General features: G+C 44.3%; 1 protein-coding gene across 2 annotated transcripts in view; it reads right to left on the bottom strand.

The window, feature by feature from the left end:
* Positions 1 to 25,272, bottom strand: part of SLC6A1 (solute carrier family 6 member 1) — a 73,369-nt gene that overhangs the window by 3,599 nt on the left and 44,498 nt on the right. For both annotated transcript variants that reach the window (XR_005211451.1, XR_005211450.1), the window contains exon 16: positions 6,739 to 6,903. The gene's annotated coding sequence lies outside the window, so the exon portion shown is untranslated. The remainder of the gene's footprint in view (positions 1 to 6,738; positions 6,904 to 25,272) is intronic.

Here is a 25,272-nt window from a genome sequence, read left to right as displayed (position 1 = left end):
GAAATCCAAAGGCTAGAGCTTTTCTCCCTCTAATGATAGAGAAAGGACCAACATCCACTCCTCTGTCTGAGTGTCCATCCAGCTCTCCACCTGTTAATCTATTAACTTATTCTGTTATTCATCCACCAATAATTTTCCTTCTGTCCGCTCACCTACTTGCCTATTTAATCATCTGTCCATCCATCCATCCATCCCTCTAGCACCTTCTCTGTCCCAGAGAACATAATTTCAATAATAAGCATCTCCAGTTGGTCCCTATCCTCAAGGAGCCCCCCATGTCCAATGGAAGAGAAACAGTCTTAAAGAATTACAACAGAGTATGGTAACTGCTCAGATGAGGGAAGCTTAGGAGGCTACTGGCACACTTAGCAGAGGCAGTGAATTCAGCTTGAACTGGGGGGAAGGGGTTTGTTGGAGATGGCTTCCTTAAGGAAGCAATGTACAAGTATAGACTCAAAGAAGAAACTGGAGGAAACCAACAGAAGTGGTTTTGGTGGCAGGGGTGGGGTCACAGGAAGGATTTAAGAGGGATCTTTAGCACCAGACTCCAGTCGGATAGGAGGGGGTTAAGGGTGGGGGGTGGCTGACTCTTTACTCCTGGCAGAGTTTGTGCTGAGGGCGATGGGGAGCGAGCCATGGAGGGTTTTAAGCAAGAGAGTGTCATGATCAGATCTACATTTTAGACAGACTCTTCTGAGGCTGAATTGGAGAGGACAGGAAAGAAGGAAGACAGAGCGGTGGGTGGGGCTCGGGCTGTGGGCGTGACCATGGGAGGAGACCAAACTGAGGGTTTCTCTGCAAGGTTAGGGCACTCACCACTCCCCTGCAGTCCCCAGCTGCCCTCAGCAGGGCCTCCTTCCCCACCCTTCAAGCCCACCCCGCCGTGTCCCACTGGGATCTGATGCTATGGGGTCTTTAAGCCTCATCACTTCACATTAAGTGCCGGCTGCGCGCTTCGCCTCCAGCTGCTCTGTGGGGTCTGGGCTGCTGCCTGGAGCAGGGAGGGAGGAGGGAGGAGCAGGGAGCAGTGCCCCAGGACTACAGCAGGCAGATTCTTCTCATGGCGCCCCACCCCATCCCAGCACACAATCCCTCCCAGTGATTCTTCTTTGCACCTCCTCTTACTCCATTACAGCCTTGGTTGGGGACAGGGATTGTTGGTCCCCCTCACCGAGGAGGAAATGTGGCACAGAGCGGGGAAGTGACTTGCCCAAAGGCACATACCTAGAAAGCAGCAGAACTGAGGTTTGAACTCCAGTCTGCCTGAGCCCTGAATGCCCTGACAATCTCAGCTTTGACAACTACTTTCTTAATAATCACCATCTTAAAAATAATTGCTGCAGAGTACTATCCACTTCTAAACTCCCCACCAAGAAGCAGAAAAAAAATGATGGCAAAGCATGTGGACTCTAGAGCCTCAGAGCTCGTCTCCTAGTCAGCAGCTGTGTGTCCTTGGGCAACTTACTGAGCATCTCTGTGCCTCTGCTTTCCCATCTGTGAAAGGGATAAAGAAGGTGGCTAGCACATGGGATATTGGGATAGGTCAGTGATTAACATTTGGAGAGTGTCTGACTGTCAGCTAACATTCGCCGAGCACATACTGTGTACCAGGCACTGTTCTTGCACTTTACAAGTATTTACTCATTTAATTCTCAGACAGTTTTATGAGGCATTGGTGTTACCCCACTTTGCCAATAAGGAAATCAAGGCACATAGAGGCGAAGGACGTTACCCTCAATTACACAGCCAGGAAATAGCAGCAGCAGGCTTCAAACCCATCCAGGCTGAGCCCCACAGTTCAGTCATTACTGATGCACCCCCAGGGGTGGCAATTATGCTCAATAAACATCTGCCACAGTGACTGCAACCATCACCGCCACTCTGTAGCGTCCACCATCTCATCTCAATCTCCACACTTAGCTGCCAGGAAGTGAGGTCCAGAGCAACGGCCCCTGAGGGCTTCCGAGAAGTTGGCTCAACAGAAGTGACAAATGTGAGTGGTGCATTTCCTCCCTATTTTTGGCCAGAACAGGATCTCCCCGGGGGGTGAGGCAAGGGGCTGGGGGAAGTTCTCCCGGGGCTGCCAGAGGGAAGAATCATAAACTGGGCAGCTTAAAACAATAGGAATTTATAATCTCACTGTTCTGGAGGCTGGAAGTCCCCAGTCAAGGTGTCTGCACCATCACGCTCCCTCTGGGGCTCCAGGGAAGGGTTCCTTCTGCACCTCTCTCCTGGCTTCTGGTGTTGGCTTGCTTGCAACTGTGGAGGTCTCAACCCCAGTGCTCACGTGACATTCTCCCCTCTGTCTATGCCTAAATTTCCTCTCTTATAAAGGCCCACTCTATTCCAGTATGACCTAATTTTAACTCACCTAATTCCATCTGTAATGAACTTATTTCCAAATAAGGTCATATTCTGAGATCCTACCTTTTTTGGGGGGTGGGGGCTGGGGGTGCACACAATTCAAACCATCACACATGGAGACTCAGGTCTGCACCGATGAAGCTAGGAGCCCCAATTCCTGCACACACCTCCCCCCACCCCAATACACTCCTTGTAGCTAATATTAGCAATGATTCCGTCTCTGGCTATGGGATGCCCTCTCAGGGAGTCCCGGGTTCTAATTACCAGGGCCATCTGAGATCAGCAGCCCTTCCTCAATGCAATTAGAGAGAAATGCAGGGGCAAGAGGGTGCAGCCCACCACTCCCTCACCCTCTGGCCTCAATCCCTGCTCCCCTCCCCTCACCCTACCCACCCCTTTCCCTCAAGGATGCCTCCCTGGCAACCTTCACGTTTCATCAGAGCAGTTTTAGAGCCTCCCGGATCCTCACTTTAATTAAAAGGGAACGTCCTCCCAGAGATATTGGGCTGGTTTTTCTTTTCCTCCTTGGAACATTTGCTCGGCCTCTGAGCCGGAGCCTAGTGCTTGGTTAATTGAAAGTTACAGGTGAGCAAGAACATGGCCCTCCCGGGAAGTAAGGAGCAGAGAGACAAGCTGGTGCTGGCTCCAAGATGTTCCGGCTAGGAGGGAGGGAGCCTGTCCTAGGCTGGATGGTGAGATTGTAGGCAGAGGGTCCGGTGGTGCCAACCCCCCACCCTACCCCTCCACGAAACAGATCTAGATGGAAGCCCCAGCCACTAAACACATTCGGATTCTAAACGACCCATGTGCTCACTTTCTTCAGAAAAAAATCACAAAAGAGAGCAAAATAAAGGGCCCCAGTGTGCACGCTTCCTCCCACCAGCTGGAAATAATCGTTGCCAACACCTGGGTGTGTACAGCCTTCTGAAACTTTCTGGGCACTCTGCACAAACAAATGATTTTATTGTCTTTCCCCTCCTTGATTATAAAAGTGATAGACGTTCATTGTAAAGAGTTTGGAAAATCTTTTTTTTCTTCAAGTATAATTTTTTTTTTAAATCTGCTTGCCCATGATGTCATACTCAGAGACTGTGCCTAAGAAGCCAAATGCCAAAGATGTGTACATGAGGGTGGGTTCTGGAGACAGACAGTCCTGGCCTGGGCAAGGAGCCACAGGTCTGGAAGGTGGAATGGGACTCATACAGGAATGGCTACCTCAGGGTGTGGGTGTGGGTGTGTGTGTGTGTGTGTGTGTGTGTGTGCGCGCGCGCGTGTGTGTTTATTGAATATCCTGCCTAGCATACTGCACTGCTCAATAAACTGAGCCAGACTTGGTGCACATGATGTTAACCTTTGGGGAGATTTCCTTTCATTAATATAATGTAATACAATGTGACACAATGTAATATAGTATAATGCAATGTGATGTATACAAATCTAAAGTATATATACTTCATATATATATATATATATATATATATATATGCAGTGTATATAGATTTTTGTATACTACTTAGTTTTACTCATCATTTAATTTTGCACATTCTCCTATGTCATTTACTTTTCTTTTACATCATTTTAAATTGCTGAATCATGTTCCATGACCTGGGTGGGCCATAGTTAGTCCTGCCAACAACCCTACTGTTGAATTTCTAGATGAATTCCTTTCTTTTGTGGTCAGTATTATGTGTAATACTGCAATGAAAAGTTTTGAATGTAAATCTTGTTCAGCATTTCTTAGTATTTCCTAAGAAACAGAGCCCTGGAAGTAGAATCGCTAAGTCAAGAGGAAGAAACATTCTTCCTATATATTATTACCATATTATATCCGGGAAGTTTAAAAAAATCAATGTATGCATTCTGTCCTACATCTACGAATATGTACATTTCACTGCATCTTTCCTGTATTCTGCCAATCATAATTTTTAAACATTTTTCAGATTTGATGGATGAAAAAGATCTCTCTAGTTCTTTAATTATCAAGTGAAAAGATGAGTCTTTTGGAGTTGTGTGACATTGAACAAGCTTTTCAGTGTCTTTATACCCTTGGTTTCTTACCTGTATATTAGGGATAATAATAGTAATATCTATTACCTAGGGTTGTTGTGAAGATTACAGTTAATACATATAAAGCTTTTAGAGCCCTTCCTGGTGAATGCCAAATAAGCCTCAGCAGGTATTATTATCTTTGCTGTTGTTGCCAAATTCCCCAGGCATAATTGAGGGCCCGTCTTCTGACACAAAGAACACTGATTTTGTACAGGTCTCCTGTTCTCTCTTGTCCTCAGTTTCTCAGTCTTTAAATTAGGGCTGAGACCCTCTGTTTTGCCTGCCTTGAAGGTTGCTGGAAGAACAGAATGAGGACTTGACTCTCAAAGAGCTGGGCACGAGCGAGGGCTTAATGCTTCTCTTCTGTCTTAGATTCCAAAGGGGAGGGGTTATCTAGGAAGTCTTCTTGGAGGAGGGGGCAACAAAGCTAAGATTTGAAAGAGTAGTTGGAGTTAGTCAGGTGGAAGTAAAGAAGACTTCTCTGGGTACCTTTGCACAGCATGTGCAAAGGCTGGAGTGGAAGAGAGCATCCAGGTTTGGGAGAAGGTATAGCTGAGCAGAGAGAGGAAGAGGGGTGAATTGTGAGAGAAGATGCAAGGAGCCTGAAAATGCTGATTTGTGACAGACCCAACCCACAGGGGTCTCTGCCTCTCCCTCATATTTCCTACTCTTCTTTTCACGGGACAGCTCTCCTACTGTTGTTGCATTTCATTTTTGCTCCTTCTCACCCTCCCTAAAACTAGAATATAAACTTGGGGGTGGGGTGGGGATTTTCTAAGCTTTCTTGATAAGCCTCAGTGCTCTAGAGGATAGAATGAGAACAACAATAGTACTTGCTTCTTATGGTTTTAGTGATGATTTGATGAGATCATGTCTTTTCAGGACTTAAGAACAATGACTGCCACAGAGTACACGTGCAAAGAATTTTAGTTATTATATTGTTGTTCCTATTATTGTTATTTGAAGGGAGATCAGAGATTTTGAGAGAGGAGCATAGAAGAGATGGAGGGGTCATATGTGGAAGTGATCTCAGGGGGAGGTGACTTACAAAATAATAATAGAACAGCTAACATTCCTGGGTACTTCCTGAATATCACACTGTTTCACAGGCATCACCTCACTTACTGCTCACAGCTTGTCCATTAGGTGGTCCAGATGAGGAAAAAAAAGTTCAGACAGGGAAAGTCATATTTCCAAGGACACAGAGAAAGTATATAACAAGAACTCAGGAGGCAGATTTGATTTCTCAATGATTTCATCAAGCACAAGGCTCCCTTCTGTTATTGCATTGTCATCCTCAGCATTTTGGCTTCTTGCCTCATGATCACAACATGGCTGCTACCACTCCAAACATCACACTCTTTGCAACTGTATTCCAGGTAGGAAGGAGGAGAGCAGTGCTATCTATCTTTTCCTCAGGAAGGACCATGGATCCCAGAAGCCTGCCATCACTAGCAACTTATCCCCACCCCCAGAAAACTTTTTCACTTCTTGCAAAATTGCGGCACAAGCATACCTGTAAGCTGCAAGTGAGACTCGGAAAGTGATTATCTACCAGAGCAAGATGGGATGACCATGATTGGCTTTGGTCAGTGGTTCTTAACTCTGGTTGTCCACTAGTAAAATCAGGGCAGTTTTTAAAAATACTGATGCCTGAGCCCCTGCCCAGATGAATCTGAATCTTTGGGTGTAAAGCACAGGCTGAGTATTTTTAAAATCTCCTCAGCTGGTTCTATTATGCAGCCAGAGTTGAGAACCACTGGACTAAACCAGTAATGATTCATCCCCTGAGCTGGGCCTATTGCTGCCCAAATAAAATTAGGGTTCTGTTTACAAGAAGGAGGAATGGAAAATGGATGGGCAGCCTTCAGGGTCAGTCACATACCTGTCCACTATTCACCTGTACTTAATCAAGATTTACTGAGAACCTACTCTACCTCATCATGTCCGAAGGAGATTCCAGCCTGACAGTAGGAGATGGACTGTTCAACAAATAAGAGCAGACAATGTGGGCAATGGACGCTTTGCAGAAGCAGATGCACAGAGGAAAAGAAACTTTTCAGCCATGAAAGCACTGACTTAGGACACAGGATAAGGGAACTAGAGCCTCAGCACTCAACTGTGTGTGTTGAGCCAGTCCTCCCTTACCTTTCTATGCCTTGGTTTCCTCGAGAGCAAAACAAAGGCCCTTCCTGCTGAGATTGAACATGATTCCACTTCCATTGAGCATCTTTAGATCCAAGCTTCTCTTTGACCTTCCCTGTCTGGACCAGTTAGAATGCTTTAAGTAACTCAACAAAAAGGTTCACCAGCAAGAGTACTTACATCTCATATCCTGAGAAGCCTGGAGGCAAGCCAGTGTGGAAGTTGACAAAGATGCTGTCATTGGCCTGGGTTCCATCTTTCTGTCCCGCCATCCTGGAGAGTTGGCTTGTGCACTTGTAAGCATATGATGGCTGCAGAATCCCCAAGCCTCACCACCACACACAGCTGCAAATAGAGTCAGAGAAGGGAGATGTTTCTCTTCAAGCACAAGTATTTGTAAACTCTTAATTGAAGTATAACATACATAAAGAAAAGTGCATAAAATGAAATATAGACTCAATTATTTTCATGTGACCAACACCAGATCAACAAACAGAACACTAACAGCTTCCTAAATGTCCCTTTGTTCCCTCTGTCATTAGCCCCCAAGAAGGGTAACAAATATCCTGATACAATAATTTAGGTTTAGCCTATTTTTAAACTATACTTTTAGTACCTGGCTTCTTTTGCTCAACATTACATTGGTGAGTTCATGCCTGTGGTGTGGAGTTGTAGTCTGTTGCTGTGTAGTATTCTATTGTATGGATATACCACACTTTATTTATCCATTCCTCTGTTGATGGACATTTGGTTTGTTTCCAGTTTGTAGCCATAATAAATATTGCTGCTACGAACATTCCTGTACATGTATTTTCTGAATGTTTAAGGATGCATTTCGGTTAGGTATATACCTAGAAGTAGATTTGTTGGGCCATGGCGTATGGATATGTTCAGCCTGGGTAGGTTCTCAGGCATTATGTTTTATAATATTTTATTATGAAAATTTTCAAACATTCAGAAAAATTTGAAAGAATAGTACCATGAACACCTGTATACCCACCACCTAGAGGCTACATTTATAGCCATTCCAACTCTCTTTTGGTTACTATTTGCATGAAATATCTTTCCACCCTTTCACTTTCAACCTGTTTGCATCTTTGGATCTAAGATGGGTCATGTTCTTTATCCATTCTGAAAATTTCTGCCTTTTGATTGGTAATTTTAATCCATTTACATTTAAGGTAATCATTAATAATGCCAAGACTTACTACTGCCATTTTGCTAGTTGTTTCTTGTAAGTCTTACACCTTTTTGTCCCTCCTTTCCTCCCTTATCACTTTCTTTTTTGTTTAGATGACTTTTTTTTAATGAGCCATTTTGAATCCCGTCTCATTTCCTTTTGTGCATATTTTTTAAAGATATTTTCTTTATGGCTAACATGGTGATTACATTTTTTTAATTTAAATTCATTTTTATTGCAATATATTCACATACCATACAATCATCCACAGTGCACAGTCAACTGTTCATCTCCCCAACCAATTTTTGAACATTTTCTTTACTCCAAAAAGAAAAATAAGAATAAAAATAAAAGTAAAAAAGAACATGCAAAGCATTCCGTCCCCCCATCTCACCCTATTTTTCATTTAGTTTTTGTCCCATTTTTCTACTCAATCTGTCTATACACTGGATAAAGGGAGAGTGAGCCACAAGGTTTTCACAGTCACAGAGTCACACCATGTAAGCTACATAGTTATGCAACTGTCTTCAAGAATCAAGGCTACTGGGTTGCAATTTGACAGTTTCAGATATTTCCTTCTAGCTATTCCAAAACACTAAAAACTAAAAAGGGATATAGTACATAAGAATGCCCTCCAGAGGGATCTCTTGACTCCATTTGAAGTCTCCCAGCCACTGAAACTTTATTTTGTTTCATTTTACTTCCCCCTTTTGGTCAAGAAGATTTTCTCAATCCCATGAGCGCCAGGTCCAGGCTCATCTCCAGGAGTCATGTCCCACATTGTCAGGGACATTCACACCCCTGGGACTCATGTCCCACATAGGAGGGAGGGCAGAGAGTTTACCTGATGAATGGGCTTAGAGAAAGAGGCCACATCTGAGCAACAAAGAGTTTCTCTGGGGGAGACTCTTAGGCACAATTATAAGTAGGCTTAGACTCTCCTTTGGAGCAACAACCTTCATAAGGGCAAGCCCCAAGATCAAGGGCTCAGTCTATGAAATTGGTAGTCTTGAATGTTCGTGAGAATATCAGTAATAACTCAGGTGGGGAAGTACAACATTTCTGCATTTTTCCTAACACAGGGATTATATTTAACATCCTAAATCTATTATTATTTAGCATGTGTGGAAACCAATTAGACTTTAGTAGGAACATAATACTCTCTTCCTATATCCCTCCCTACCTCCCTTTTATGTTGTTCTTTTCACAAATTATATCTTTTATGCATTGAGTTCCCAGTACTAAAGGTTTATACTTGTTTTTTATGCTTTGCATTTTAAGCCATATAAGATGTAAAAGACAGCTTTACTAATAAAAGATGCAATAATATTGGCATTTATATTTACCCATATAGTTATCTACAGTAGAGATCTTTATTTCTTCATACAGCTTCGAGTTACTGTGTGTTTTCCTTCTCTTTCAATATGAAGGACTTCCTTTAGCATTGATTGTAATGGAGGTCTAGTGGTAAGGCATTCGTTAGCTTCTGTTTCTCCAGAAATGTCAATTTTGCCCTTATTTTCTTTCAGCACTTTAAATATGTCTTCCTATTGCTTTCTGACCACCATGGTTACTACTAAGAAATAGGATGTGAATCTTATTAAGGAATCATGTATGTGACACATTGTTTCTCTCTTGCTTTTTTTTTTTTTAAAGACTTTCTCTTTATCTTGGGGTTTGACAGTTTGGTTATAATGTATCTTGTGGTAGAACACTTTGATTTCATCCTGCTTAGCATTCATCGAGAATTTGGATTTGTATATTTGTATGTTTATTCAGAACTGGGAAGCTTTCAGCCATTATTTCTTCAAATATTCTGTCCCTTTATCTCTCCCTTCACTTTCTGGGCCCCCTATGATGCTTATGGTGTCACACACATTCTTCAGGCTCTGTTTATTTATTTCATTATTTGTTCTTCCTGCTCCTCAAATTGAACAATTTCAATAATCTCACCCTCAAGTTCTCTGATCCCTTCTTCCATCTCCTACAGTTTTTTATTGAACCCCTCTTTGAATTTTTCATTTCAGTTATTGTACATTTTAGCCCCAGAATTTACACTTGATTCTTCTTCTAAATTTCTATCGTTATTGAAATTCTCATTTTATTCATAATTGTTTCCCTTATTTCCTTTAGTTCTTGTTCATATTTTCCTTTAGTTTATTGATCTTATTTAAGAGAGTTGATCCAAAATCTTTGATTAGTAACTCCAGAGATAGTTTCCTCTGGAATAGTATCCATCAAATTCTTTTTTTTTTTTTTTCCTGTGACTGGGCCATACTTTCCGGTCTCATTATATCTTTCGTAATCTTTTTGTTAAGAACTAGACATTCTATGTATTCTGTTGTAATAACTCTGGAAATCTAGTTCCCCCACTCCTCAATCCACCAGACCAAGAACAAGGAAAAAAATAGAGGAAAAAAAAAAAGGAAAGAAAGAAAGGAGAAAGAAGAAAAAAAAATACTAACAAAACACCACCACCACACTCACACACAAAACAAGGAATGAAGGAAGGAAGGAGGGAGGGAGGAAGGAAGGGGCACTGCCTCTCCAAATCTTTCATTAGATGCTGTGCCAGTTTGAATGTATTATGTCCCCCCAAACACCATTATCTCTGATGTAATTTTGTGTGGGCAGACGTTATCAGTGTTGATTAGATTGTAATTCTTTGAGTGTTTATTGGAATGTGCCCCACCCAGCTGTAGGTGATGACTCTGGATAATTTCCTTGGAGGTGTTGTTCAGCCCATTTGGGGTGGGTCTAAGTTGAGTCACTAGACCCATATAAATGAGCTGACGGACAGAGGGAACTCAGTGCAGCTGTGAGTGATGTTTTGAAGAGGAGCTACAGCCAAGAGGAACACTTTGAAGAAAGCACAGGAGCTGCAGATGAGAGACAGTCTGAAGATGGCTGTTGAAAGCAGACTCTTGCTCTGGAGAAGCTGAGAGAGGACAAATACCCCGCGTGCAACTAAGAGTGACATTTTTGAGGAACTGCAGCCTAGAGAGGAACATCCTGGGAGAAAGCCATTCTGAAACCAAAACTTTGGAGCAGACACCAGCCATGTGCCCTCCCAGCTAACAAAAGTTTTCTGGGCACCATTGGCCATCCTCCAGAGAAGGTACCCGATTGTTGATGTGTTACCTTGGACACTTTATGGCCTTAAGACTGTAATTGTGTAACCAAATAAACCCCCTTTTACAAAAGCCAATCCATCTCTGGTGTTTTGCATTCCAGCAGCACTAGCAAACTAGAACAGATGCCATTGGGAACCTGGAAGCTGTTGCTGTCAAGGCCAAAACCAAAGCCAGCACCTTCATCCAAGACCAAAATCCATCAGACCAAACAGCACAAGAAAGAGAAAGAAGAAACCTAACCAAAAAAGGAAGGTGCACCAGTGTGAGATCAGTATCTGCTGCTGAGAGGACAGAAACTGAGGCTAATGACGCTAACTCAGAGATATGCCAGAGTGTGCTGGTTTGACACTATTACATACACCAGAAAATGTCATGTTCTTTTAATCCATCCCTGTTGGTGTTGGACTATTGTGGGTGGGACCTTTTGGTTAGGTTCTTTCAATTGAGATATGACTCATCCCATTCAAGGTGGGTCTTAATTCTTTTACTGGAGTCTTTTATGAGAGAGAAGCTTAGAAAAACAGCCCCCAGAGGAGCTGAGAGAGCCACTGAAGCCAGATGCTGAAAGCAATGGTACCCAGAGAGAAGAATCAGCAGATGTTGGCCATGTGCTTTGCTATCTGACAGAGGAACCCCAGGTGCCAGCTGCCCTTCTTCAGAGAAGGTATCATCCTGTGATGCCTTAATAGGGACATTTTTAAGGCCTTAGAACTGTAAACTTGTAAACTAATAAATCCCCATGGTAAAGGCCAACTCATTTCTGATATATTGTATTTTGGCAGCTTTAGCAAACCAAAACACAGACCAAGAAACACCACCCACAAAAGAAAGAAAACCTGACCAAAAAAAAAGTTTCACTGGCTCCTTAATTCCCAGTGGGAATTAAGTCACTGCTGCCCAGTGGGCCAAAGCCAAGGCTAACATATGCATTGGGCCTTCAGGCATCTGCCAAACTAAGAAACACCCACACACAAAAGAGGAAAAAAAAAAGAAAAAAAGAAGGTGCATTAGCTCTTTATGTCCTAGTGGATGCTGGAAGCGCCTGCTGCCCACAGGGCTGAAACCAAGGGCAGAGTCCACTCTGGTCCCTCAGGGATCCCCCAGATTGACCTCAACCCTGAACCCCAACTTTTAGAGGATGAGACTTCCCCTGGCTGCCCTGGCCCCTGCCAGCGGCTCCCAGAATCTGAAGCCCAGCTGTATTTCTGCAGCTGCCATGAGGTGGAGGGATGGGGGCTGCTTGCTGGTTCATGCTTTCTCTTATAAAGCTGAACTCTCAGCAGCCTCCTGCTTCTAAGTGTCCCATCTGCTCCAGGATTACCACCGAGTTAATTCCAATCTTTTTCCAGTTCATTCCTTTTTCTAGTGGAGGGAGCAATCTGTAAAGTTTCCTACTTTTGTGGCTGCAAGTCTTCTCAAGCATCTCGTTTTAAGAGTAAAAAAAAATCTTCCCAGGTCTACCCACCCCCATCTGCCTTTCACATCTCATTGGCCTTAAGTGTGCCCATGCCCTTGATTCCACCCAATCACTGCCCAGGGGAACACAATCACAGGCTTGACAGAGACCAATCAAGATTTACCTGCTGGAGCTGGGACACAGCCCTACCTCCTCTTTTCAGATGGCCACTCCATACCCGAACAAAATCTGGGTTTGGTACTGAGGAAGAAGAGGGGAAATGGCTGTTGGTTCAGCAACCAACAGTGTCTTGCACACCATCTTTGGAGACTACCTTGGCAGGCAGGAAAATGTGCTGGTGGGACTTGAGTGTCCCTCAAGGAAGGGGAGCATCTCCTAGATGGCTGCCATTGGGGAGCCTCCATGTGGCTTTCCTGCCTCATTTGCTCCTCAGTATGTTCCCCCAAGGCCTGGCGTGTCCCAGGAGCTCAGGAAGCAGGGCTTAGACCTGTTTCTTCCATTGGAGTACAGGGAAGTAGGAGGCCTGGCCCAGCACCTGCTCTCCTCTGCATGTCAGGTGAGCTGGAGTTTAGCAAAAAAGTCTGCCAGGCACCTCCCCTACCTAGGGTTCCAACCTTGGGGTACCTGTGTGAAGTGTGAAGTTGGAAGCAGGCAGCACTGAGCTAAGAGGTCTGCCCCCAAGTTGAGAACGGAAGCTGACACATAGCACATCAATAAATATTTTGTAAGGAAACATTTTGAAGGGTTTGAATCCTGGGCCTTGGAACTTTCCAGCCTGCAGGCTTTTTGTTTCCTATAAAAATGGGTAAGTAAAGAAAAAAGAGAGAAATTTATAGAGAAACGTCTGTCCTGTACTTACAGGGTTCTCTGCCCACCAGACAACTTCCTAGCATTCTTCTCCTCTCTTTGAGGGGTAGACAAAGAGAAGGTCGCTAGTGCTTTTCGGAACCAGCAGTATCATCATCAGCTGCGAACTTATTAGAAATGCAAAATTTTCAGGCCCCACCCCACATTGACCAATCAGGTGATTTGGATGCCAACTTAAGTTTGAGAAACACTCAAGTTCACAGGTGAAGCTGATGCTGGCAGACCCTAGAGCTTCTGATTTAATTGATCTGGGGCTTGGGCTAGGGATATAGTTTAAGCTCCTCAGGTGGTTCTAATATGTAGCCAGGATTGCGAACCATGGCTTTAAGTTTTGGGGAATGTTCTGTGTCTTACATATGTATGTATGTATTCATTTATTCATTCATTTATATTTATTTGTTTGTTTATACTTGCTTGCTTTTTTCTGTGATGAATACTGTTTAATCTTGCTTATCCAACCACCCATTTCATTCAATATATAGTTGTTGAGCTTTTTTTACAAAGTTGGTGGGGAAACAACGATGAGCAAAACAATCCGTCCTCATGGTGCTGACAATCTAGCTGGTGGGTGAGAATGGAAAGACGTAATGTGAAAAAGTGCTTTTGAGTCCAGTTGGGTAAGTCTTGGGGGCCTCCCAGAGCAAGGGGTGGGGACGTGTGTGGTGGCTTGAAGTGATGTAGCCCAGAAAAACATGTTCTTAATCTAATCCATTCCTGTGCGTGTGAACCCATCATAAAGAGGACTTTTGGTGAGGTGACTTCATTTAAGGTGTGGCCCAAGTGAACCAGGATGGGATTTAATCCTATTCCTAGAGGCCATATAGGGAAGGCCACATAGAGAGAGAAGCCACTGGGAGAAGCCAGAAGCTGGAAGTCAACAGAACCTGGAAGGAAAAAGAGAAGATGCCACCACGTGCATCACCATGTGACAGAAAAGCCAAGGAACTCCAAAGATTATTGGCCAGCCAGAGATATCAACCCCAGGAAGAAGCAAGCCTTCTAGCCTCTGAAAGCATGAACCAAATAAATTCCTCTTGTTAAGCTAAACCATTGTATGGTATTTGTTTTAGCAGCCAGGAAACTAAAACAGCCTGGTTCAGGGAACGGTCCTGGGAGGAGAGGATGCCCAGAGGGTTCTTCAAGTATGGGCAGGAGTTCACAAAGCACACGGGAGGGTGGGAAATGGTGCACCTGGCAAAGGGCATAGCCAGAGCAAAGCCAGGGATGAGAAGCAGCCAGGAGAGCTGGACCAGCTGCAGCTAGGTGTGGCTGAAGAGAGTAGAAGGAGGTGAGGTAGGAGGCCTTGCAGGATGCGGAGAGGAGTCTGGATTTTATTCTTCAGTTTGAGGCAAGTCTGAGGTCCTGACTTACCCCTAGAGTCCTCTGGCTGCCATGTGGGCAATGGATTGGAGGGGTCAGAGTGGATGTCAAGAGACCATAAGGAGGTCACTGCAGCTGCCAGGTGAACCATGGTCATGGGTGGCCCAGATAAGGGGGATGGAGAGAAGAGATTTATTTTAGGGGGAGAACTCCCAGGACTCAGTGATAGCATGGATGGAGGTGAGGGACTACCTCATGGGCTGGCCAGAGTGTGCAGTGGGAGATCTGCCTGGGGGTGGGGTTGGCAGCTGGGTTCTGGCTGAGGCTGAGATGCCCTTCTAAATGTCCCAGTTGGCTCTCAAGCCCTCGAGGGGGCCAGCTGTAGGCTCCACATGACCACAATTAGTCTGATTTGGGGTCGGCATTCTCGCTTTAAATAAAGTCTAATGAGGCCACTGTTTTGTTGCAAAGCTTCAGCTTAAAAATACTCTAAGATTTTAAAATTAATGTTTTAACGGGCCAGGACTTGGCAACATTGCATCGGGGAAATATTACTCCTGTGGTGCAGCCTGAGGAAACAAAGCAAATGCTTTGGCTTCAGATAGTAAATGTCCCAAGTCCCTTTCCCCACTGGAGCAACACAAAAACATCTGCTGCCAGGAGAATCACAGGCTCAGCCCCCTCCCAGGTGTGCAGCCATCCTTCCTTTCAGCCCTGTCATCCACTGTTTGCACACCTCCAGGGATGGGAAGCTCACCCACTACCAAGGCAGCTTGTTGTGTCACTGGACAGTCCTGATCGTGGGAAAGTGCTACCTTAGGTTGAACTGGAATCTATCTCCTAGGATCCCCCTCCCATCCCCTAGTACACAGAGCTTTGGCCCTTCCTACTCTGCACTTTCTGCCTCAATTCATTCATTCATTCATTCATTCATTTGGTAATAAATGTTTTTTTAAAGCAAGTCGCTTCATTTCTCCAACATCAATTTCTTCAATCATAAAATGGGGGTAATCAGACCCACCTTATGGGGTTTTTGTGGGTAGTAAATGAGATAAAGGTTAGTTAGGCAAGGTTTATTTAGTTAGTGTGTATTGAATGCTTACAAAATGCCAGGTGTCAGGAATAGGAAACCAAAAGCTGATCTCCTATGAGCACAGACATTGCCAAACATCACGCCAGGACTGGGGACACAGAGACAAATGAGACACAGTTCTTCCCCTGATAATAGCCAGTGTGGGCGACAAGAACACAGTGAGAGAGTGATGTGAGAGGAAGCTCTAGGGACTCAGAGGAGGACCCCCAAAACAGCCTGGGACTGTGGAAATCCAAGGGGGCTTTAAGGAGGAGGTGGCTTCTCAGCTGAGACCTGAAGGAGGATTTTGCCAAGAAAAGAGAGAAAATTACAGGGTGGGAACATGTGAGTGGGAAGGAGTTCTGGTCCCAACCAAAGCCACATGTCCTTCTCCCTTTCGTCCTCACCACTGCAGAAGAAAGCCCCATCCCCACTATCCTGTTCCATGTTCACCAAATGAAAACAAACAGAAAAACTGCATGTTTAAATTATGAAATTAAACGTTAAATACAAATTAAATTAAGTGTTAAATTACATGTTTAAATACTTCAGACTTAGAAGTTGTGAAACTAGTAGAAAGAGTTCCTATATACGCTTCACCCAGATTCCCCAAATGTTATTTTTTCATATTAGCCTGCTTTATCATTTTCTCTCTCTGCATGCATGCATGCACATGTGCAAACACACACATTACAGGTATCTATTGTTATTTTTTTCTGAATCAGTTGACTGTAATTTGCAGATATTACTTCTTTACTCCTAAATACTGCAGCATTTATTTACTAAAATCAAGGATATTGTCTGATGTAACCACAGTGCTTTGATCAAAATCAGGAAATTAACCTTGATACAATACTATTATTTAATTTTTACATGCCTTATTCAAATTTCACCAATTGTCTCACTCAAGTTCTTTACAGCAAAAGAAAAAAAGTTCTGATCCAGGATCCAATTTAAGACCAAGGGTTACATTCAGTTGTCATGTCTCCTTAATGTGAACAATCTGTCAATCTTTTTTTGTCTTTTATGAACTTGACATTTTTCAAGAGTATACAGGCCAATTGTTTTGAAGACTTTCCCTCAGTTTTGATTCCTGGGTTATTTTAAGTGCCTCTTGGGATGTGTTCAGCAGACCTTCCACATCAGAAAGTCTTGGGGTGCTGGCTGGAATGCAATTTCTGGGCCCCAGCCCAGACTGCCTGCAACGGAATGTCTGGGGTGGGGCCAGGGGATCTGCTCTTTATCCAGCATCTTCTCTGTTATGTGAGCTGCTGATTTAAAGCTTTCTTCCTGGTGAAGACGCAGTTAAGTTTCTTCTGTGCTCTGTGCCAGCAGGCTGGTGCTGTCATGGTCTTTTGTAAACTTTGTGCATCTCTTCTCTGGAGCCCCCTGAAGGCTGACTAGGGCAGTGCAGGCCCTTAAATCCAGAAGAGCTAGTGGAATAGGTGGGGCTAACCCTTGAGGCTCCCCCACAAAGAAGGCAGAAGCCCCTGACATCCATGCCTTGGGTGTTTCCTAATCACCTTCTGGCCTTAAATCTGCCTGTTTTGCCCTTAACCCATGTGTTCTTGGACCTGTGCCTTGAACCTGTACCGTGTCTCCACTCACAGAGGCCGCTGTGGTGTAGTGGAAAGATCTGGCTGGGCTCAGTACAGCCTCATGACTTACAAGCTGTGCGGCCTTGGAGAAGTGGCTTTCCCTCTCTGAGCTTCAGGTTGCTCATCTATAAATAAGAATAATAATCTTCACCTTTTGTTCAGGTTTATGGTGAGGAGTAAATGATACTCCATGTGAAAGTGCTGGGCAAATAGAAGGCATTGAGTAAATACGTATGTCCTTTACTTGTCTTTGCACTCCTCTAATTCAGAGAGCTAGAACCTTGTGCCAGCCAGATCTCCCTTCAAGAAAGAATATGCTGCAAGGAGTGCAGTCAGCTAAGTGTCTTTAGCTACAGGGCCCTTGGGACCTGCCAAGTCCATGTTCCCCCTGGCAGCCCCCAGTCAAGGACTGAGCACAATGGGGATGCTAGGGTCTGGGCAGCTGTCCAATGTGGGGCCCCTCTATTGAGCAGTCTTTGTGCGGGAGCTTCGTGCTAATCTGGCTGACTGCCCCCAGAGCTGTGCCACAGTCTGAGGCTCTTCCTTCTCAGCCCTTGTTCCTTCCCCCTTTCCTTTCACAGGGCTCAGACCATCACTGTGTCTGGAGAGGTCTCCATGCCCACTCCTGCTCTCTCCACACACACACACCCCACCTCTTATCATTTGCAAATGACAACTCTCTTGCACTTCTAACTCTGACTTAGCATTTGCTTCCCAGAGGACCCAAACTGGCACGAACCTCAAGAAAAAATACCAACAAACTCTCTTGAAAACATCAGGTGCAGCATCCAGTGAAAACATTGCTGGGCCACCTGACTTCTCCTTAGACAATGTTATGATATTATTAGAGCTCTCCATCATCTTGGTCTCCCCACCCGTGTCCCCATTAGCATCTTGTGTACAAGAAAACTTTCCTCAAAAAGCAAAATATGCACAATCCTTAACTGTATGCACATAGTAATGAGATGTCGCTGTCAGTAAACTGTCCTCCTCCATATTGGCAAATCGTGTTGCTTTGTGATTTTTAAAAATACAGTTTGTTATGTTTTTCCCATTATAAAAGTAATACCTGGGTCTGTGACACACACAGAAGGTGCTGCATATCGGAGAGAAGGCCCGTGGGGAGCTGGTGTGTACAAAAAAATGGTACAGGGGTCCGAGGGGGTATGGCTGGAACACTAACACTAGGATAATCTGTATCTCTCAGGGTTGGCCTGAGGGTTAAACTATAAAAGGGCTGAAGTCAGAGAAACCTGGAATTGGAAACTGGGAAGAGGACTTCTTTGGAAGAAGATATATACTATCAATACTGTCATTTAGTTGCCTAAAAATTGAATGAGTGTTTTCAATATATAGAAACAAAAGTGTCAATAACCTCCATATGTAAAAAACTCTTCCAAACAATAAGACAAATACTCAAACAAAATGCTCATGAACTGTCAAAGCACAAAATAAATACAAAAGGTCAAAAAAAGAGTCCATCATCAGTAAAATTCAAAGAAATATGAGTTGAAATAGTAAGATATCTTTAGCTCTCAAACTGCAAAAGATTTTTTTTTAATAACAACATCTGGTTTTGGAAAGAGTGTGGGGGAAATTATCATTCCATCCTTGGAGGAAAATTTAGCACTAGGTACAAGTGACCCTTTGATCCAGCAATGCCACTTCTAAGAGGAAATAAATATGGATGTGTGCAAAATTTGCATGTCAAGACCATGAGCCATTTTTGTGATCTTTTTTAACTTGATCAAAGGTAGTGGCAACCCAGCCTGGAAGATATTCACTCCTCCAGGCAATCTGCACAGTTTTGATTTTAAAAAGGAGAAATACAAACCTGTTTCAAGTCTGCAGCCAAACATTTTGCGAGCTGATGGAGCTACAGATCCCACCTGAGGCCCGGGACCTGGAGATTCCAATGGTCCCTTTTTCCATAGCAGAAATCATGTAATTACTCACCGTCAGGGAACAAACACTGGGTACCCCAAACACCACATTTCTTTGCTTTTGCCTGGAATGTTACTGGCTCAGTGCTGTCACCCTGATTACCTCATGCTAATCAGGAGCTCTAACTAGCTGCTACTTCTGATAAATGAAAGGGGTGTGGGGAACGGTTTAATTATTATGCAACAGTTTGGTAGACAAAATCCTTCGAAACATGGGGCTGTGGATGGGGAGTGGACCCTGGTCAAATCGGCCCTTCCAAGGGAGCACTGTGGGAACCTTTGCTATATAGAAACACCTATTATTTTTCACAGGCTTTTTGGAACAAGCACTGTGCTATGTGTTTTCCTTGTTTTAACTCATTTCAACATAAAACCAATTTTATAGGGAAACTGAGGCACAAAGAGATTAAAGGAGTGTGTTCAGTGCCACATCAAGACACAACACACACCTCGGTCTGTCTGGGCCCAAAGCCAGTGTCCTTAACTGCTGTTACACTGTCATTCCCTGTTCATTCATTCACTCATTCATTCATTCACTCACTCAACAAGTATTTATTGAGCTCCTACTATGGACCAGGCACTCTTCTAGGCATTCAGGACACAACAGTGAACTAGAAAAACTTCCAGTCTCCTAGAACTTCCTTTATAGTTGGGAGTGGGGTGGGGAGAAAGACAATACATTATTAAATTTATAATTTATTAATTACAAATAATTAATAAAGGAGAGGAAGATAGGGGAAAGTGTTAATCTAGCTGGGGTGATCAGGGGAAGTCTCCGTGAGGAGGTGACGTTTGAGCAGAGACCTGAATGAAGTTCTAGAGCTCAACTTGAGGATCTCTAGAAGAGAAGACCAGGGTGGGGGGGACAGCTGTGCAAAGGCCCCGAAGCGGGATGTGTTCCTGGCCTCCCTGATGCAGAAATAAAGGCGCTTTTCTGCCCATGCCTCTGGGTTCCCAGACCCTGGACGTTTACCTATCCCACCCCCTCCTGCCTCTCTGACCAACTCCTCCATCGTTCATCTCTGGGCAGAGGTGGGGCCACAGTTTGACCAACACTCCTGTGGGTAAGTCATCGTTGGCTCCCGGATTACTGGATCCTTCTCTAGCAAGTCATCCCCAAAGCCCCCAGAATAACATTCCAAGCAGAGGGAACAGTGGGTGCCAAGTTTCTGTGACAGGAACAAGGGCGGAGGGTTCCATGGTCAGAGAGACGTGACCGAGATGATGGAGTGCTGTGAATGAGGGAATGAATGGTATGTGTCAAGGTCAGAAGCTTCAACAGTGGTCAGGTCATAGAGAGCATTGTGGGCTAGAGTAGTGTGCTAGTTTGGATATATTATGTCCCGCTAAAAGCCATATTCTTTGATGCAATCTTGTGGGGGCAGATGTATTAGTGTTGATTAGATTGAATCCTTTGATTGAGTGTTTCCATGGTGATACGACCCAATCAACTCTGAGTGAAAAGTCTGATTGGATAATTTCCATGGAGGTGTTACCCTGCCTATTCAGGGTGGGTGTTAATTGGATCACTGGAGTCATATAAAGGAATTCACAGCCAGAAGGGTCAGAGCAACTGAGAGCGACATTTTGAAAGAGGAGCTGCAGCTAAGAGAGGACAAAACACCCCAAGAGCAACATTTTGGAGAACGCCACTTTGAAATGCCACCTTGGAGCAAGCGGACGCACGCCAGCCATGTGTCTTCCGCGCTAACAGAGGTTTTCCAGACGCCAATGGCCATTCTTCTGTGAAGGTACCCCCTTACCTTGGACACTTTGTTGCCTTCAGACTGTAACTTTGTAACCCGATAAATCCCCTTTATAAAAGCCAATCCATTTCTGGTGTTTTGCAAAACAGCTGCATTAGCAAACCGGAACAAGTAGGGAGATGGAACTTTTTTCTAGATGTCACGGGAAAAGCCACTGTAGAGTTTTAGGCAGGGAAATGGCAGGCTCTCATTTATATTTTCAGAAGAGCACTCTGGCTGCTGTTGCAGAATGGGTTAGAGGGGGCAAGATTGGAGGTAGGGAGATAAGTGTGTGGCCATAGTTTAGTCGAGTCTAGAGGGGTGTCTGGACTGATTGGAGGCAGCGTTCCTGACTGTAGCCCTACCCTGGCCCATCTCAACCCACTCCCTGACAAGCCCAGTTCTTCTCCGTCTTTTGATTGGTCCAAAGCACAAGAGCCTTGTGCTAGAAATTGAACAAATGAGTGCGATCATTGGAAGATCTATGTCAAGGAAGGAAGGATATTCAAAGGGTTATTTGGAGACACAGTGGTTTGCTAAGGTGGGCCTTTTGTTGATTTTACCTGCCTAGCATCTATCCCCCAATTTCTCTTTGGAGACCCACATGTCTGTGATTCTCAGTCTATGTGCTTGGGTACAACTGATCCCCAGATCTGGTCAATCAGTATATTACATTCTCTTGACCAAATCTATCAGTCAGAAGACTGGCATGTCATGTAGGTTGGCCCAATCAGACCCAGTCTCAGAATTGTGACATAAGTACTGGGGACAATGTGTTCACTTGCTCATGTGGTTGCCAATCTGGTAGGAAGTAAGCCTAAAGATAGGCTTTTAACGTTAAAGGTAGAGCTAGACCAAGGGTGAAGCCATGGCAGAGAAAAGCAGAACTGAGAGGTGGATTCTGAGACTGATTCCTGATCCTGTCCTTTGAGCACCTGGATCTAACTGTACCTGAAGCCAGAACCTCTGGAATTTGGGGTGTCAACAATCTCTCTTTAATGCCTAAGACAGTTTGAGTGAGTTTCTGTCAGTTGCCTACGGAAGTGGAAAACTTCCTGAGAGTATCTAAGAAGAGCTTTTCTTTGGATTCTTGCTTTGCAAAGTATGATTTGAGAAGGACCATCTGCAATACCCAAGAGCTTAGTTAGAAATGCCGAATATCAGGCCCCACCCCAGACCTACTGAATCAGAATCTGCCTTTTAACAGGATCCTCAGGGGACTGGTACACATTTTACAGTTGGAGAAACACTTCTCTAGAAAGAATTCAAGTTTCAAATAGAACCAAAAGATCTTTAAAATTCCTCCCAATCCTGAGCTCTCAAACCCATTTTCATCTTTCCTCTGCAAAGCAGAGAAGTGAAGCTGGGGAGAGGGCTGGAGAAAGCTCCTTAGTGTCTGGGAAGGGAGGGAAGCGACCATAAAGGAAATCACTGTGGCCTTTTATGAAAGTTGAAGTTCCCATTTCAGATTTCCTTTTAAGTTTGAATTTGAATTTGAAGCCCTTATGCTTTGGGGAAAGAAGAGTCAGGAAGGAGTGCAGCCAGCCAAGGAGAGGAGAGAAGGAAGAAGCGTAAGATAGAGGTGGGTGAGAAGCAGCTGGTACCCCCATCCTGGAGATGGCTTCTTTAATTTAACCCTTTGTGGTGCTCATAGCAAAACCCTGGCTGTTTTTTCACAGTAGAGCAGAGAGCGGTAGAGAGAGAAGCCTTCCCTCACTTTTCATTCAGAAATGTGAGAAGTGATGAGGGGATGGGGAAGAGAGGGCCATGCTTCCAAATCAATCTCATGCGAGTCTGAGAGGCTGTAGGTGTTCAAAAATATTTGCTGAGACACATGACCACTAAATGCAACATGTGATTCTGGGTTGGACCCAGGGTCAGACAAAAATTGCTATAACAGAAATTGGATATGGACTAGAGATTAAAGTACTGTATATATAGTATTGTATTGTAACAGTGGGAAATTTCCTGAACCTGATAAAGGCATTGTGGTTATGTAAGGGAAAGCCCTCACTCTCAGCAGTCATCCTAAAGTTTTAAGAGGAGCAGAGTCTAAATGTCAGCAACTTACTTTCAAATGGTTTATCAAAATAATAACAGCAATGGTAATAATAATAATGTGTGCATGTGTGTGTGTGTGAGAAAGGTTTGTAGTGTACTGTCAATTTAGTTAAAACTACATTTCCCCAAATCCCCTTCTTTGTATGGTTCTGGGTTACAGTTGACCAACAGGGACATTTGCTCAAGATTTGGAAGGCAGAAGTGAGGCAGGCACCATTGCTCTCTGACAGTCATCAGGGTCATAGGCAGGGAGAGACTTGCACTCAGAGAGATATGGATGTCCTGGCTTGTACTGCTCTCTCCTGACCATCATTTGCTCCAGGTCATCCTCCAGACCTCAGAGGTGGCAGCTATGCAGAGGCAACAGACTTCTCTAGACTTTTCCCAGGACAGGCTATATAGTTTGCAGGGCCCAGTGCAAAAGGAAAATGCAATTTCAGAAAAGTAGGAAAAAAAGTGCCCTTAGAGGAATTGAAATATAAAGATTTTCCTTCCCTCCACGGTCTTTCTCTTGACTGGGCATGGTGCTTTATTTGCTATTTAAGGTCATTCTAAGTAAAGGAAAATCAAACACTTAAATTATTAGCATATATTTCACTCTTAACTTTATATCATGCAAATACAAACACGAGCATTTAACTCATGTTAGAATACACACTTTGAATTTCATAGCTCATACATGCATACGCATTTCCTTTTTTACCAGAATGGTGGAAACCTACACAAAACTAACCCAGTTGTTTTCATTTCACTTCTTAATATGCACACATTCTACCAACACTTCCTACCTTCAGCTTACTGAAGAGTAAGGAATGACCAAAAGGAAAAGGAGTCATGGGTTGCTCCATCTTTCCCTTTCCTTCTATGTCATCATTTTCATCATAAGTGGTCGGCCAGTAATGGGAAGCAACTTGAGTAAGAAAGGACACAGTGGGGCTCCTTGGTTGTTTCTTAGACTGCCACTGCCTTCTTTCTGTGGCGGAAGCAAGTTCTGGTTCAAATGGAGAGTGTGGCTTCAAAGGGAAGTCAGGAGGTGCCCATCTCTGTGCCCCTTATGTACTCAGTTTTAGGTATAACACACTTTCCTTGTGCTTTCTTTTAGTAAAATAAAATGAACTGCATTGAGTTTGCTAGGATAACCTCTTTTAGAGAAAGGATTTTCCAGAAAACCAAAAAACAAAAACAAAAAAACCCACCCCAAACCCCACAATTGACCCGCAGGGGCTGAGAAAATGGAAGGCTAGAACGCACCCCACAGAATTGCAGATAAGTAACACCTGGTGATAAACCAGTTTTGGTCCAATAGAGACAGCTTATCAGAATGGACACGCATACCAAGCTAATCAATGTATATCTGCTCCCACTCTGGAAGACCCCCCCCCATGTAAACTGGAAAGTTAACGTCAGCCTGTCAGAACACTTCCTCACCTGCTTCCATGTTTGCCCCATATAAGCTCCTCCTTCCACGCCCTCAGAAGAGCTCTCTACCACTTTCCATTCGGCAACCCCCCAATTCGCGAATTGTTTGTTGCCCAAATAACCAAAAAAAATTTAAATACCTCAATTTATCTTTGAGGAGTCTCCTCAACTCCATGCATTGTGGGTGCCCTGGAATCCCATGCTCAGACGGCGTCATGAACGCTGAGTGGCAACCGGGCGGTGAGAACGGAAACGGACACGCAGACGGCAGCCCCGCCCCCACCGTCCACGCGCATGCTCCATGGTCCAGTCAGCCTGCGCTTGCAAAACCCGAGTTCAAGGTTACAGTAACCAAGGACCCAAGATGGCGACAGCAGAGTGTTAAACCCAACATGGGGCACTTCTAAGCACGGGCCCTGTGCGACCGCCTGCCCGTGCCACACTCCACGGAGCGGGCTCTCACCCCAGCTCCCCTTGGGGTACAGGTGAGGAGGCTGGATGTGCTTGGTCTCCCAGGTCCCCTGCAAGCTGGGGCCTATCAACCAGTGCCAGTGTTTCAGGAGGGCTGATCTGTGACTGCGGTGACCCCCCAACTCCCCCTGTCGAGCCCTTACTTCCCAACTTCCCTCCCAATTGCATAAAGTCTTTTTCCTACAAAGAATCACTTATTCCATAATACTCATTAGTGGTCTGCTTCCTAGACTGAACCTTGACAGACAAGAAGTTAGAACAAATGCAACGCTCTGTTGACAAATGAACCCGGGTGAATCCCAGCGAAGTGTCTGTGGATGTCCACTGAACTATTCTAACAACTTCTCTGTGGAGTCCACATTTTTCTAAATAAGATGTTAAAAAAAGAAACATTTTAAGAATGAATGAATGAATGGGCATTGTCATTAACTGAACATGCTCCTATTATCCTATGCTTTTAGATCTTTATGTAGCTGTCCCCATTAAG

The sequence above is a fragment of the Choloepus didactylus genome, chromosome 1 (genome assembly GCF_015220235.1).
Source record: "Choloepus didactylus isolate mChoDid1 chromosome 1, mChoDid1.pri, whole genome shotgun sequence".
NCBI classification, from domain to species: Eukaryota; Metazoa; Chordata; class Mammalia; order Pilosa; family Megalonychidae; genus Choloepus; species Choloepus didactylus.
Note: the sequence above shows the minus strand (reverse complement) of the source record. Positions and strands in the feature narration are given on the sequence as shown.